The 13,627-nt window shown below is 39.9% G+C and overlaps 1 protein-coding gene and 1 pseudogene across 1 annotated transcript in view; one reads left to right on the top strand and one right to left on the bottom strand.

Moving 5' to 3' along the window:
• Positions 1 to 13,627, top strand: part of ZNF678 (zinc finger protein 678) — a 103,587-nt gene that overhangs the window by 44,255 nt on the left and 45,705 nt on the right. The gene's annotated exons all lie outside the window — the stretch shown is intronic.
• Positions 4,890 to 6,038, bottom strand: LOC105528820 (annotated as a pseudogene).

The raw sequence follows: 13,627 nt of genomic DNA, 5'->3' as shown, positions 1-13,627 counted from the left end.
TGGTCTCAATCTCCTGACCTTGTGATCTGCCCGCCTCGGCCTCCCAAAGTGCTGGGATTACAGTGAGCCACCACGCCTGGCTATAATACTCTTTTTACATAAATTCTGCCCCGCCCCTTTTTTTCCTTAGGGTATTTCTGAACTGGTGAGGTGTGCTCACAATGAGGTTGCCTCTAAAAGTAATTTTTTACCTTTTTCTGTTAGCGAATCAGTTGCCGCTACAGATTGAATGCTTTTGGGCCATCCGCAGGTTACTGGGTTAAGGATTTTTGATAGGAAGGCCTCAGTGCTTTTGGGATATGCCCTTGTTTACACTGACAATGAAGTGGTATTGGAGTGTTATAGGGTTATGGAAATTTACCTTGGCTTTTAAAAAGGAATAGGGTACACTGTTGTTTTTTTTTTTTTTCTTTACTTGTATATCTCTCTCTCTCTTTCTCTCTTTGACTTTGTTTCTCTCTCTTTGACTTTCCTTTTGCCTCTGTCTCTTCCTCTCTCTCTTCTCTGTCTCTCTCTCTCTCTCTCTCTGCCTTGCTTATGCTGCAGTTCTCTCAACCAGCATGGAGAGATCTAAAACAAGCCAGTGTAACCAAGCGTCTATGTATGGGAACTGGTCTGGGTGCCCTGGCTTTACAGGTTACCTTGTGCCATACCTTTGAAACATGGGACCTGTCCAGGCTTCCTTCTGATGGCCAATCCACCTCTAATGCTGGCCCATTACACACAGTTTTACACACAGTTTTACATTTTCCTGGTGTCATAGTACTCCATGGTCTCCTTTAAATCCTCTTGAAATTTTTCTACATAGTTCCTAGTACAGTTGACTTATTTGTGCCTGACCCATGCTTCTTTGAGACAAAACACCACGTCACACCACACACACACCACAAAACAAAGAACAGGTAAAAAGGGCACACACACACTTTTACAGTTTATGCCAAACCAGAATCAAAACCAAAATCAGAATATCAAGAAATCTAAGCCAGGTCCAAACCAAAACCAAACTATCAAGCAATCCAAGTCAAGTCAAAAACAAAAACCAAAGTGCCGGTACAGGCACACTGTGGGTGATCAGGCCACTTCCACTCAAATGGAGTAGGCAAGTTCCTAAAACTGGTCCTGTCAGGCAATTCAAACCAAGTCAAAACCAAAACCAAAACCAAACCAAAGTGCCAATAAAGGCATGCTGTGGGTGATCAGGCCACACTTCCACTCAAATGGAGTGGGCAAGTTCTCAAGACTAGTCTTACCAAGTTTCAGATGTCCAGACTCCAAGTACCGGTTCTTTCCTGGTGTTCAGCCACTGCATTGATCCTCCATGGGGGCCTGCCACACACTGCTCTGGCAAGGCGTCCCACTGGGACAAATGCCTACCTGGGAGTGCTCTCAGGATCCACGTTGCTCAGGCTGGTTGGAGTCCCCCACAGGGATGTTCCACAGGGCAGACTTAAGCTGCCTAAGGAGCTGCTGCAACCATCTGTCAGTCACCTCACTTCCCGGTCAGGGAACCAAGAAATGTAGCAGGATGAGCCGCAGACAAAACTCAGACACCAAGTTAAAGAAGGAAGAGGTTTATTCGACCAGGAGCATCGGCAAGACTCCTGTCTCAAGAGCCGAGCTCCCCAAGTGAGCAATTCCTGTCCCCTTTAAGGGCTTACAACTATAAGGGGATCCACATGAGAGGGTCGTGATCGATTGAGCAAGCAGGGGGTACGTGACTAGGGGCTGCACACACTGGTAATCAGAACAAAACAGAACAGGACAGGGATTTTTACAATGCTCTTCCATACAATGTCTGGATTCTATAGATAACATAACTGGTTAGGTCAGGGGTCGATCTTTAACTACCAGGCCCAGAGGGTGGCGCCGGGCTATCTGCTTGTGGATATTTCATTTCTGCCTTTTAGTTTTTACTTCTTCTTTCTTTGGAGGCAGAAATTGGGCATAAGACAATATGAGGGTGCTCTCCTCTCTTAGCTGTAGGTGTGCAGTCTTATTTCTGTGTTCTCTATTCTGTGCCATTGCTCTATGTGTCTCTTTCTGTGCCAGTACCATGCTGTTTTGATTACTGTAGCCTTGTAGTACAGTTTGAAATCAGGTAGTATGATGCCTCCAGGTTTGTTCTTTTTGCTTAGGATTACATTGGCTGTTTGGGCTCTTTTTTTTTGTTCCATGTGTATTTTAAAGTAGTTTTTTCTAATTCCGTGAAGAATGTCAGTGGTAATTTAGTGGGAATAGCATTGAATTCTTTTATAAATTACTTTGGGCAGTATGGCCATTTTCTCAATACTGATTCTTCCTATCCATGAGCATGGAATGTTTCTCCATTTGTTTGTGTCTTCTCTGATTTCTCTGAGCAGTTGTTTATAGTTCTCCTTGAAGAGGTCCCTCACTTCTCTTGTTAGCTGTATTCCTAAGTGTTTTATTCTCTTTGTAGTGATTGTGAATAGTAGTTCATTCATGATTTGACTCTTGGCTTGCATGTTGTTAATGTATAGGAATCCTAGCAATTTTTGCATATTGATTTTATATCCTGAGACTTTGCTGAAGTTGCTTATCAGCTTAAGAACCTTTTGGGCTGAGACAATGGGGTTTTCTCAATATAGGATCATGTCATCTGCAAAGACAATTTGACTTCCTCTCTTCCTATTTGAATACCCTTTATTTCTTCCTCTTGCCTGATTGCCCTGGCCCAGACTTCCAATACTATGTTGAACAGGAGTGATGAGAGAGCACATCCTTGCCAAACAAATCTGGCATGGTGTTTTACGGTTTTGAAGGTTGAGCTACTAAAAGACATCTGTTTTATTGTCAAGGACTGACACCATACAAACCACACAGGACAAGGTGGCAGAAAAATGAACTCACATATGGAACAAGTTGCAACCCAGCTAGGCCCACTCCTAGGACTAGGACTATCCTTCCTCTATAGGTGACATGACACTTATAGGCCTGAAAGGAGGTGAACTGATGGCATCCTTTCCTTATAATTACATTTTAGGTAGCTTATCTCACATGCACAGACTCACTTCCAAGACTCTGCTGGGTGAGTGTCTATGTCTCAGCTTCATTGACAGTGAGAGCTCAAGACTTTGGTGAGTGGATAGGATGAGGCAGGATTTTCTCAATGAAGTGGTAGGAGAATTTTATTCTTTAATTTCAGTCATATCTTAGTTAATTATGACTAAATACAGTAGATGTTTTCAAAAGAATATTAATTTCTGGAATTCAAGAGAAAACTAGATTTTGGAAAAAAAACCTTTATTATATGCTGTTGAATTTGGACTTTAGTTGTGTTTGGTATTCCTTATTTTATAATTTTCTTTTTTTATTTTTATTTTTAAGTAAAATAGCTATTTATTCAGCCCGTTGTTATGCCAACATGTTCTGTGCATATACCACTATAATTAGCACACCCTTTGTAACAGGCAGAATTGTACATCAAGTTATATTTCATGTTACCTGATTATTTAAAAATGTAAAATGAAAATGAATTATCAGTTTCTTTTAACATTCCTAGTAAACAATTCAGCAGTAGATATGAGTCACAAAATCTTAGTAAAATATGACACAGGAAGAGCTTAAGTTAGATAAGTTAACTCTTAAATTTAACTTATCATAATTTGTTACTAATATACAAAGACAGCAAACTTTTAAAACATTACATTGACTAAGATTCTGGCAATAAGACACAACATACCAAGCTTGCCACTCAACTTGTTTATGGTAAGTCTCAGCTTCAATATGAAGCTTTTTTTTTTTTTTTTGATCAAAATCCTGCTTTTTACATGCTAAATATCTTGGCAAGTAGGCCATTAAACATGGCAATGACAGCAAGAGTGAGGAGTTAACAAAAGCTAAACATTGCAGCCTAAACAAAATCCATACAAAAAAAAAAAAAAAAACTATCACTGGTTACACAACATTTTCCTGACTGCTTAAAACTGCCGAGACCAGCTTAGTCGGGGAGACCCTAACCCCGTGATGCTAGAGGAATTAAAGACACACACACAGTAATATAGAAGTGTGGAGTGGGAAATCAGGGGGTCTCACAGCCTTCAGAGCTTAGAGCCTCAAACAGAGATTTACCCACGTATTTATTGACAGCAAGCTAGTGATAAGCATTGTTTCTATAGATTATAGATTAACTAGAAGTATTCCTTATAGGAAACAAAGGGATGGGCTGAAATAGATGGGTTTGGCTTGTTAGCAGCAGGAGCATGTCCTTAAAGCACAGATCCTCATGCTGTTTTTGGTTTAAGAATACCTTTAACCAGTTCTGCCCTGGGTGGGCCCCGTGTTCCTTGCCCTCATTCCGATAAACCCACAACCTTCCAGTGTGGGCGTCATAGCCATCACGAACATATCACAGTGCTGCAGAGATTTTGTTTTTGGCCAGTTTTGGGGCCAGTTTATGGCCAGATTTTGGGGGCCTGTTCCCAACTATAAAACATGCATTTTAGAATCTTCAGCTATCAAGTTCAAAAAGTACCAGTGTCTATTTAAAATAATTCCTCTCCCAAGCCGAAGTGTAATCAAAATTAATTCAAATGACATAACACACTCTAATGCTAAAAAATATTCTTTATTATTGAAGAGGTAAATCCCAGAGCTTTTGCGGCTTTCTCATGCTGCAAATGGTTCACTCAAAGCAGCATATGACAGCATCCAAGGATGACACTAAGCTCAGTAAAGGGCAAGACTGCTGGTACCCAGCTCTGACCTCCCAGTGAAGCATGGCTACCGTGTCCATAATACAGGCAGGATGTGTGAGGATCAAAGGCACACTATTCTGCTAGCTAAAGAGATAGCAAACCAGCCCTGCAACCCTAAAAGCTCCTTCCCCAGGTAAATAAAAGTATATGAGGGGAAAAATTAAAATACACTTCTCTACAGAGTAACGGTTTTGAAATATTAATGTAATCCCTCCTTCAAAAATTTTAACTAGAGTCATCTGGTCATTTCTGATTACATCTTAAAGATGTATCCAGATTCACTTTCTGTTGGTTTATCCTTAGACACTTCTAGTTAAAAGTATTAATTTTATTACCAAATATCTTAACCAGTAGTCTGACTGCGGAGTATTATCTCCCAGAGTTATGAAGCACTGAAAGAGGAAAAAATAGATGTTCAAGCAGCAGGCAACATTTATGGCCCTTTCACACAGTGGCATCTGAGTGGCTACTGAATAGTCCAGGAATAATTCTAAAAACAAGAAAATTCGTGCATTTTAGTAAATATGTTGTAGTTTTCACAGTTGAAATTTCCTCAGACATTGCACTTTCTTTATAAGGGAATCCTGATTTTTCTTAATGTTATGGTGAGTCAGGACTTGAACTAGCAGCCTTCTTTTTCTTCTTCTTACTGTGTTTCTTATGCTTCTTTTTCTTTTTTCTGTTGCTTTTTCTCGTTTTTCACTGCTTTTCTTCTTTTTTGCTCGTACCTCCTCAATATACTGTGATTCTGACAAGGACTTGGATGATAAAGTTTTATCTTAAGAATTTATCTTTCTCTTTTTGCTGAGTCCTTTAATGTCCTTTTCTTTCTCAGTTGCATCTTTTGACTTCTTTTTCTTTTTTAAACTATCCTTACTGTCTGATTCAGTTTATTACATGGAGCTTTCAGAAGATTTATATGAACGGTTCTTTTTCTTTCTCTATTTTTCTTGTTTCTTATCCTCGTCTTCAGAATCAGAACTGCTAGAAGAAATAGAGCTTGATGAAGAAGATGAATACCTGCCAGATTTATTCTTTTCTTTTTTCTTTCTTTCTTTCTTTTTTGTTTTTGTTTTTTTTTTTTTTTTTGATGAGCTCTCACTTCCACCTAACAATTTCTCCCTGTGTTTTTCTAGTTCTTTCTTCCAGTTCTCATTCATGTTTTTCTTCAAATTCAGCCAAAGTCTTGGAGCCTTTCTTTTCCTCTTCTAGTTGCTCTTTTACTTCTTCCCAGGTAGGCCTTGGTCGATTCAAGTAATCTGGTATTGTTGGCCCTGAAGACTGGATTGGACCCCTTGATCTCGCCATTGCTATTGGGTTCATATAGTCCAGGATGTAGAACATCTTCCTCCAGTTCTAGAATCATTTTCTTGTTCAAATAACCTTTGTTAAATTTAACTGGTTTCAGGTTTTTGTTTTTGACAATATTGATCTCATTCTAATTCCCTTGGTGTCATGTCATAATTTTGGCAGTACCACGCGATTGTCCCACTTCCCCTTGGTGCTGGGCTGAGCGCGCAGTCACACGCAGAGGGAAACCAGGCCGGAGAGAAGGCCAAAGCGGGCCTGCTGCAGGTCCTCCTGTCACCTCCCCCTATAATTTTCTTTTAAATACTGTATGTAATTAGGTTGAATTTTATCTTTGAAAGCAACAGATATGTAAATTCAGAATGACTGAGTTATGCTTCTTTTTTTTTAAAGTTTGGAGGCACTTTAGTGTACGTATAATATTTTAAGACTGATTAAAATTATGTCAAAATATGAGATTATTTTACATTTTATATTAGATTTTAGATTACTATGAAGACCATTTAGTTTTATTATGCCATAGTAGTTGCTATGAGAGAAATTTTTTTCCTGGCTGCCACATATCTGAAAATAGAACTTTTTGCTGTTTATCGAATCTTTGAAGAATTAATAAGCACCATACATGAATGTTGCTTTAATATTCAGTGTGATTTTATATACCTTCTTAAAAGTAAATTCAGCTTTATTATTTTTTCTTTTTTTTATTTCAAGTGCAGGGGTACATGTGCAGGTTTTATATAGGTAAACTCGTGTAATGGGGGTTGGTTGGTTGTACAGATTATTTCATTGCCGAGGTATTAAGCTTAGTACACATTAGTTATTTTTCTGATTCTCTCCATCCTTTTGCTGTCTGCTGTCCGGCAGGCACCCCACTCTGTTTTTCCCCTCTATGTGTCCATGTGTTCTCATTTAGTTCCCACTTAGGGAAATGCAATGTTTGGTTTTCTGTTCCTGCATTAGTAGATAATAATAATGGCCTCCAGGTCCACCCATGCTTCTGTGAAGGACATGATCTCATTTTTTTTTATGGCTGCATTGTAATACATGGCATATAGATACCTAATTTTCTTTATCCAGTCTACTATTCATGGACATTTAGGTTGATTCCATGTCTTTGTTATTGTAAATAGTGCTGCATTGAACATATGTGTGCATGTGTCTTTATGATAGAATGATTTATATTTCTTTGGGTATTTACCCAGTAATGGGATTGCTGGGTCAAATGGCAGTTCTGTTTTTCAGTCTTTGTGAAATCACCACAATGTTTGAACAAGTTTACACTCCCACCAACAGTGTATAAGCGTTTTGTTTTGTTATTTTCAGACTTTTTAGTAATAGCCATTCCAACTGGTGTGAGATGATATTTCATTGTGGTTTTGATTTGCATTTCTCTAATGATCAGTTATGTTGAGCTTCTTAAAAATGATTGTTGGCTGCATGTATATCTTTTTTTTTTCTTTGAAAAGTGTTCATGTCCTTTGCCCACTTTTTATGGAGTTGTTTTTTTCTTGTAGATTTGTTTAAGTTCCATACAGATTCTGAATATTAGACCTTTGTCGGATACATAGTTTGCAGAAATTTTCTCCCATTCTGTATGTTGTCTGTTTACTCTGTCAGTAGTATCTTTTGCTTTACAGAAGCTCTTTAGTTTAATTAGACCCCATTTGCCAATTTTTGCTTTCATTGCAATTGCTTTTGGCATCTTCATCATGACATCTTTGCCTCTCTCTATATCCAGGATGGTATTGCCTAGGTTGTATACCAGGGTTTAGTTATGGAATTTACATTTAAGTCTTTGATTCATCTTGAGTTTTGTATATGGTGTAAGGAAGGAGTCCAGTTTCAATCTTCTGCATATGGCTAGCCAGTTCTTCCAGCACCATTTATTAAATTGGAAGTTCTTTATTCATTGCATGTTTTGTTAAGCTTTGTCAAAGATCAGATGGTTTGTAGGTGTCTGGACTCTCTATGCTGTTTCACTTGTCTATGTTTCTGTTTTTGTATCAATACCATGCCACTTTGATTACTATAGTATAGTTTGAAGTCTATACTATAGTATAGTTTGAAGTCAAGTAGTGTGATACTTCCAGCATTGTTCTGTTTGCTTTGGATTTTCGTGGCTATTCAGTCCTTTTTTAAAAAAGTTCTGTGAAGAATGTCATTGCTAGTTTGTTAGGAATAGCATTGAATCTGTAAATTGCTTTGGGCAGTATGGCCTTTTTTTTTTTTTTTTTTTTTTTTTTTGAGACGGAGTCTCACTGTGTTGGCCAGGCTGGAGTGCAGTGGTGCAATCTCAGTTCATTGCAACCTCCACCTCCCGGGTTCAAACGATTCTCCTGCCTCAGCCCCCTGAGTAGCTGGGATTACATGCACGTGCCACCATGCCTGGCTAATTTTTGTATTTTTGGTAGAGACGGGGTTTCACCATGTTGGTCAGGCTAGTCTTGAACTCCTGATCTCGTGATCTGCCTGCTTCAGCCTCCCTAAGTGCTGGGATTACAGGTGTGAGCCACCGTGCCTGGCTTGGCTTTATAATTTTTGGTGTATAGAAATGCTAGTAATTTTTGTACATCGATTTTGTGTTTTGAGACTTTGCTGAAGGTGTTTATAACCTTAAGGAGCTTCTGAGTCAAGGCTATGGGATTTTCTAGATACAGAATCAAATCATCTGCAAACAGGGATAACATGACTTCCTCTCTTCTTACTTGGATGCCCTTATTTCTTTTCTTGCTTAATGCTTTGGCCAGGACTTCCAATACTATGTTGAATAGGAGTGATGAGAGAGCATCCTTGTCTTCTGCTGGTTTTCAATAACAAAACAAAAACTTATAAAGTTTTCTGCGTATCAGTTTGGATGAGACAGATTAGTAATGAGATAATAATTGCTAAATTTGATAATTTGCCAGATTACTAAAATAAAAATCCTGCTGTTTTCTCTGAAAGTTTCAAATTACTTATCAGTTAAAATTTATATTTACTGTGACAAGTAAATTTTTGAGAATTTTTAGTTGTATGCATTAAGGATTTGTGTAATATGCAGTACTTTTCAGAAGCACAGATATCCACATTGTACACATAAGTAAAATATTTCACAATTTTTTTTTGACGGACAGTAGTGTTTCATCAGAGATCTCAAGTCTCTTATTTGGATCACACACCCTGTCCCATATACCATAAGATAACAGTAATTCGTAGAGTGCAATTATTTTTAATACTTGAAAATTTATTTTATGTTTTGGGTAAATTTTTGAAATAATAGTGCTTCACTGCAGAAATAGTATCTGACTATAGCCAGAATTACTGTTTGTTTATAACACAAGGCTAGAATTGGTAGAATTATTTTAGGTATTCGGGCTCCAAACATCCTTCTTCCTCCTAGCACTTTCCTGACTGTGTAAAAATATCAGTTTGAATATTTCATTTAAACCAAGTGTTAACTTAAAAAGGTCATAAATGAAGTTTGCATATGGCTGAATGGTACTTGTTGGTTGCACTTTAAAGAATGCTTTTTGATCCAGGCACAGTTGCATGTACCTGTAATTCCAGCTTCTTCAGAGGCTGAGGTATGAGAATTGCTTGAGCTCAGGAGTTCAAGGCTATAACGTGTGATGATTGTACCTGTGAGTAGCCACTGAGCCTCAGCCTGAGGCAACATACCAAGATCTCCTGGAGGGGAGGGAAAATAAAACATAACTTGTGACCCATACATGCATGTGCATCTTCCTGGAATGGGCTGCTGGTTGTGCCGGGTTCCCTCTTGCAGGTACTGCCTGGCTGCCTCAGCATCTCCACGTGTGGATGAAGTCTCAGGCTTTGTGGGGAGAAAGAGCAGCTCCACAGGCAGCTAATTGTCTCCAGAGCTCCAAATCTGTTCCTCCCATGTCATGACGGGCATGGCGCCGGAGGAATGTTGCATTGTGTTTTCAGAGGAATCAGGTACAATCCCTGAAAGGATGAATCTATTTTGCTATTTTCTGTTGCCAGGTTGGGGGAAGTACTAGGTGGTTCGCCTTTATTTGTATGGGGTACTCAGATGCCCTGCCACTGTGTTACTTGTTTTACTACCATACAATGAGGGTTCACTTTCAAACTCGGCATGTAGATGCTATTTGCCACCAGCAGATAGGAGGGCTGCTGACTTGGGAAAGTGTACTTGGCAGCCCCAGGTGTATCTGGCCACCCCAGTGTGACCCACTGGGTCCCACTCCAGGTGCTGCAGTCCTACTAATATGTAGGAAGTCATCTGATTCCTCACCCACCATTGCTTATGGGCTCCAGGGTCTTGGCACCCCAACCCAGCCCCCTTCTGCTGCTTCATGCCAGCTGTGGGAGGATGCAGAGCTGGTGCCTTGTCCACTTGAGCTCTTGTGGGTGCTCCAGGTCTGTTGACAAAGCAGTAAGTGGCAGCCACTAACCTTGAACTTCCAGGATGTATTCAGTGGACTTCAAGTGCCTCTTAGAAGCCCGATTTCATTAACTCCCCCAAAACTTAATGCAATTTGAGGCTATTTCTCATTCTTATCTCAGTGTTACCCAACCATTAATCTCCATTCTATCTGTAGACATTCACTTTCTGGACACGTCTTGTATAATTGAAACCATACATTATCAGTCTTTTGCTTCAGGTTTCTATTAGTTTATTTGTTTGAGGTTCATATCCGTTGTAGCATGTAGCATTATTTGTTTCATTTTGATTGCCAAATAGTATTCCAATATAAAATATACTTAATTGTATTTTCTTATCTTAACTGGTTGACATTTGAGTGTTTCCATTTTTCATATTTGGTTATAACAAACAATGTTCCAATGAGCCTTTGTGTGAACCAACATTTTCATATCTTTGGGGCACATAAGTGAGAGTGGAGCTGATGCACCAATATGGTAAACCCATGTTAAACATTTCGAGAAACTACCAAATTGTTTTGTAAAGCGGATATGCTGTTTTACAGGTTTATCAGCAGTTTGTGAGGGTTCTGTTTATGTCTCTGCCAACACTTACTTTTGTTTGTTGTTAAATCATTATACTGCATAAGAAGGGGTATCTCCCTGAGGGTTATGTTTTTGAGACAGGATATCACTTGGGGACCCAGGCTGGAGTGCAATGGCATGCTTATGGCTCACTGCTGCCTCCACCTCCCAATCTCAAATGATCCTCCAGCTTCAGCCACCTGAGTAGCTGGGACTACAGGATGTACCACCCACCATGCTCACCTAATTTTTGTGTTTTTTAGTAGAGATGGGGTTTCACCATGTTGCACAGCTGATCTCAAATTCCTGGGCTCAAGTGATCCACCCACCTGTGCCTCTCAAAGTGCTGGGCTTAAACGCATGAATCACTGCACCCGGCCTCCCTGAGGTTCTAATGACTAATGTCAAGCGTAGTTTTACATACTTGCAATTTATATATATTTTTGACAGTGACAAAATGTTCATTAAAATTACCTTTTTAAAGATGTGTTTTTATCTTTTTATTACCATTTTTGTTCAGTTAGCACCTTTTTTTTTTTTTTTTTGGGTGGAGGTTCGCTCTGTCACCCAGGCTGGAGTGCAGAGGCGCAATCTCAGCTCACTGCAAGCTCCACCTACCGGGTTCACGCCTTTCTCTTGCCTCAGCCTCCCAAGTAGCTGGGACTACAGGGGCCCACCACCACACCCAGCTAATGTCTTGTAATTTTAGTAGAGACGGGGTTTCACCATGTTAGCCAGGATGGTCTTGCACTCCTAACCCCATGATCTGCCCGCCTCCGCCTCCCGAAGTGCTGGGATTACAGGCGTGAGCCATCACGCGTGACCCAGTTAGCACTTTTTTAAAAAGTTTTTTCTTGTGGGAGTTTTCATTCATTTTTATTTTGAATGGTATGGTTTTCTTTGTTGTATTTTCAGAAAGTTCATAGCTAGTGTACAGAAATACAATTAATATTTGGATCTTCATCTCATAGTCTGCAACATTGCTAAACTTATTTGAGGTTTTAGACAGTTACTCAGGATTTCTTTCATATATGAAATAATGTCTCAGAAATTAAAAGAATTTTACTCAATGTAGAGACACTTTATCTTTTCATATATGACTTTTAAAGCTAAATTTTCCAGGACAACATTTAATAGATGTGGCAAAAGTGAATATTTGTCTTGTTTCCAATGTTATGGAGGAAACTTTTTTTCACTAAGTAATATTTACTGTACATTTTATATAGATGCCCTTTAACAGGTTGTGGACGTTCTCCTCAACTCCTAGTTTGTTTAGGATTACAATCATAAAGTATATTTAGCCAAAATTTTTTTCTGTCAATGATACTATCACATCTTGATCTTTATTTTATTGTGATATATTTTATGGATATTAACAGCTTTATTAAAATATTTGATATACAAAAAAGTTGAAGTTCAATATACTCAATTTCATGAGATTGGATATATTCCTGTGACACTTCACCACTATGAGAATAATAAATATAGCCATGTTAAGTGTACTTATAAAACACATACACACACAAAAATGGGGAAACTTGTGGAAGTGTAAGCATAAATGGATAAATTAATTGTTCTCTAGATGTTAAAACTGTGTCCCGAATTGGTGGGTTCTTGGTCTCGCTGACTTCAAGAATGAAGCCGCGGACCCTTGCGGTGAGTGTTACAGTTCTTAAAGATGGTGTGTCTGGAGTTTGTTCCTTCAGACCTTCAGATGCGTCTGGAGCTTGTTCCTTCTGGTGGGAGCTTCTTCCTTCTGGTGGGATCATGGTCTACCTGACAGGAGTGAAGCTGCAGAACTTCGCGGTGAGTGTTACAGTCCATAAAGACAGCGTGGACCCAAAGAGTGAGCAGCAGTAAGACTTATTGCAAAGAGCAAAAGAACAAAGCTTCCACAGTGTGGAAGGGGACCCAGGTTGCCACTGGCTGGCTCGTGCAGCCTGCTTTTATCCCCTTATCTGGCCCCACCCACATCCTGCTGATTGGTCCATTTTACAGAGAGCTGATTTGTCCATTTTAAAGAGAACTGATTGGTCCATTTTACAGATAGCTGAGTGATCCGTTTTACAGAGAGCTGATTGGTCCGTTTTTACAGAGTGCTGATTGGTGCATTTATAATCCCTGAGCTAGACACAGAGTGCTGATTGGTGCATTTACAATCCTCTAGCTAGACATAAAAGTTCTCCAAGTCCCAACTAGGTTAGCTAGATAGAGTACTGATTGGTGTATTTACAAACCTTGAGCTAGACACAGAGTGTTGATTGATGTATTTACAAACCCTGAGCTAGACACAGAGTGCTAATTGGTGTGTTTACAATCCCTTAGCTAGACATAAAAGTTCTCCCAGTCCCCACAAGACTCAGGAACCCAGCTGGCTTCACCTAGTGGATCCCGCACCAGGGCCGCAGGTGGAGCTGCCTGCCAGTCCTGCACTGTGCACCTGTACTCCTCATCCCCTGGGCACTTGATGGGACCCAGTGCTGCAGAGCAGGGGGCGGCACTCGTCAGGGAGGCTCAGGCCACGCAGGAGCCCACTACAGGGGAGTTTGGGCATGGCGGGCTGCAGGTCCCCAGACCTGCCCGGTGGGGAGGCAGCTGAGGCCCGGAGGCAGCACCAGCGGGTGGGCACTGCTGGG

This window comes from Mandrillus leucophaeus, unplaced genomic scaffold (assembly GCF_000951045.1).
Source record: "Mandrillus leucophaeus isolate KB7577 unplaced genomic scaffold, Mleu.le_1.0 Scaffold734, whole genome shotgun sequence".
Lineage (NCBI taxonomy): Eukaryota > Metazoa > Chordata > Mammalia > Primates > Cercopithecidae > Mandrillus > Mandrillus leucophaeus.
This window is presented reverse-complemented; position numbering and strand designations above follow the sequence as displayed.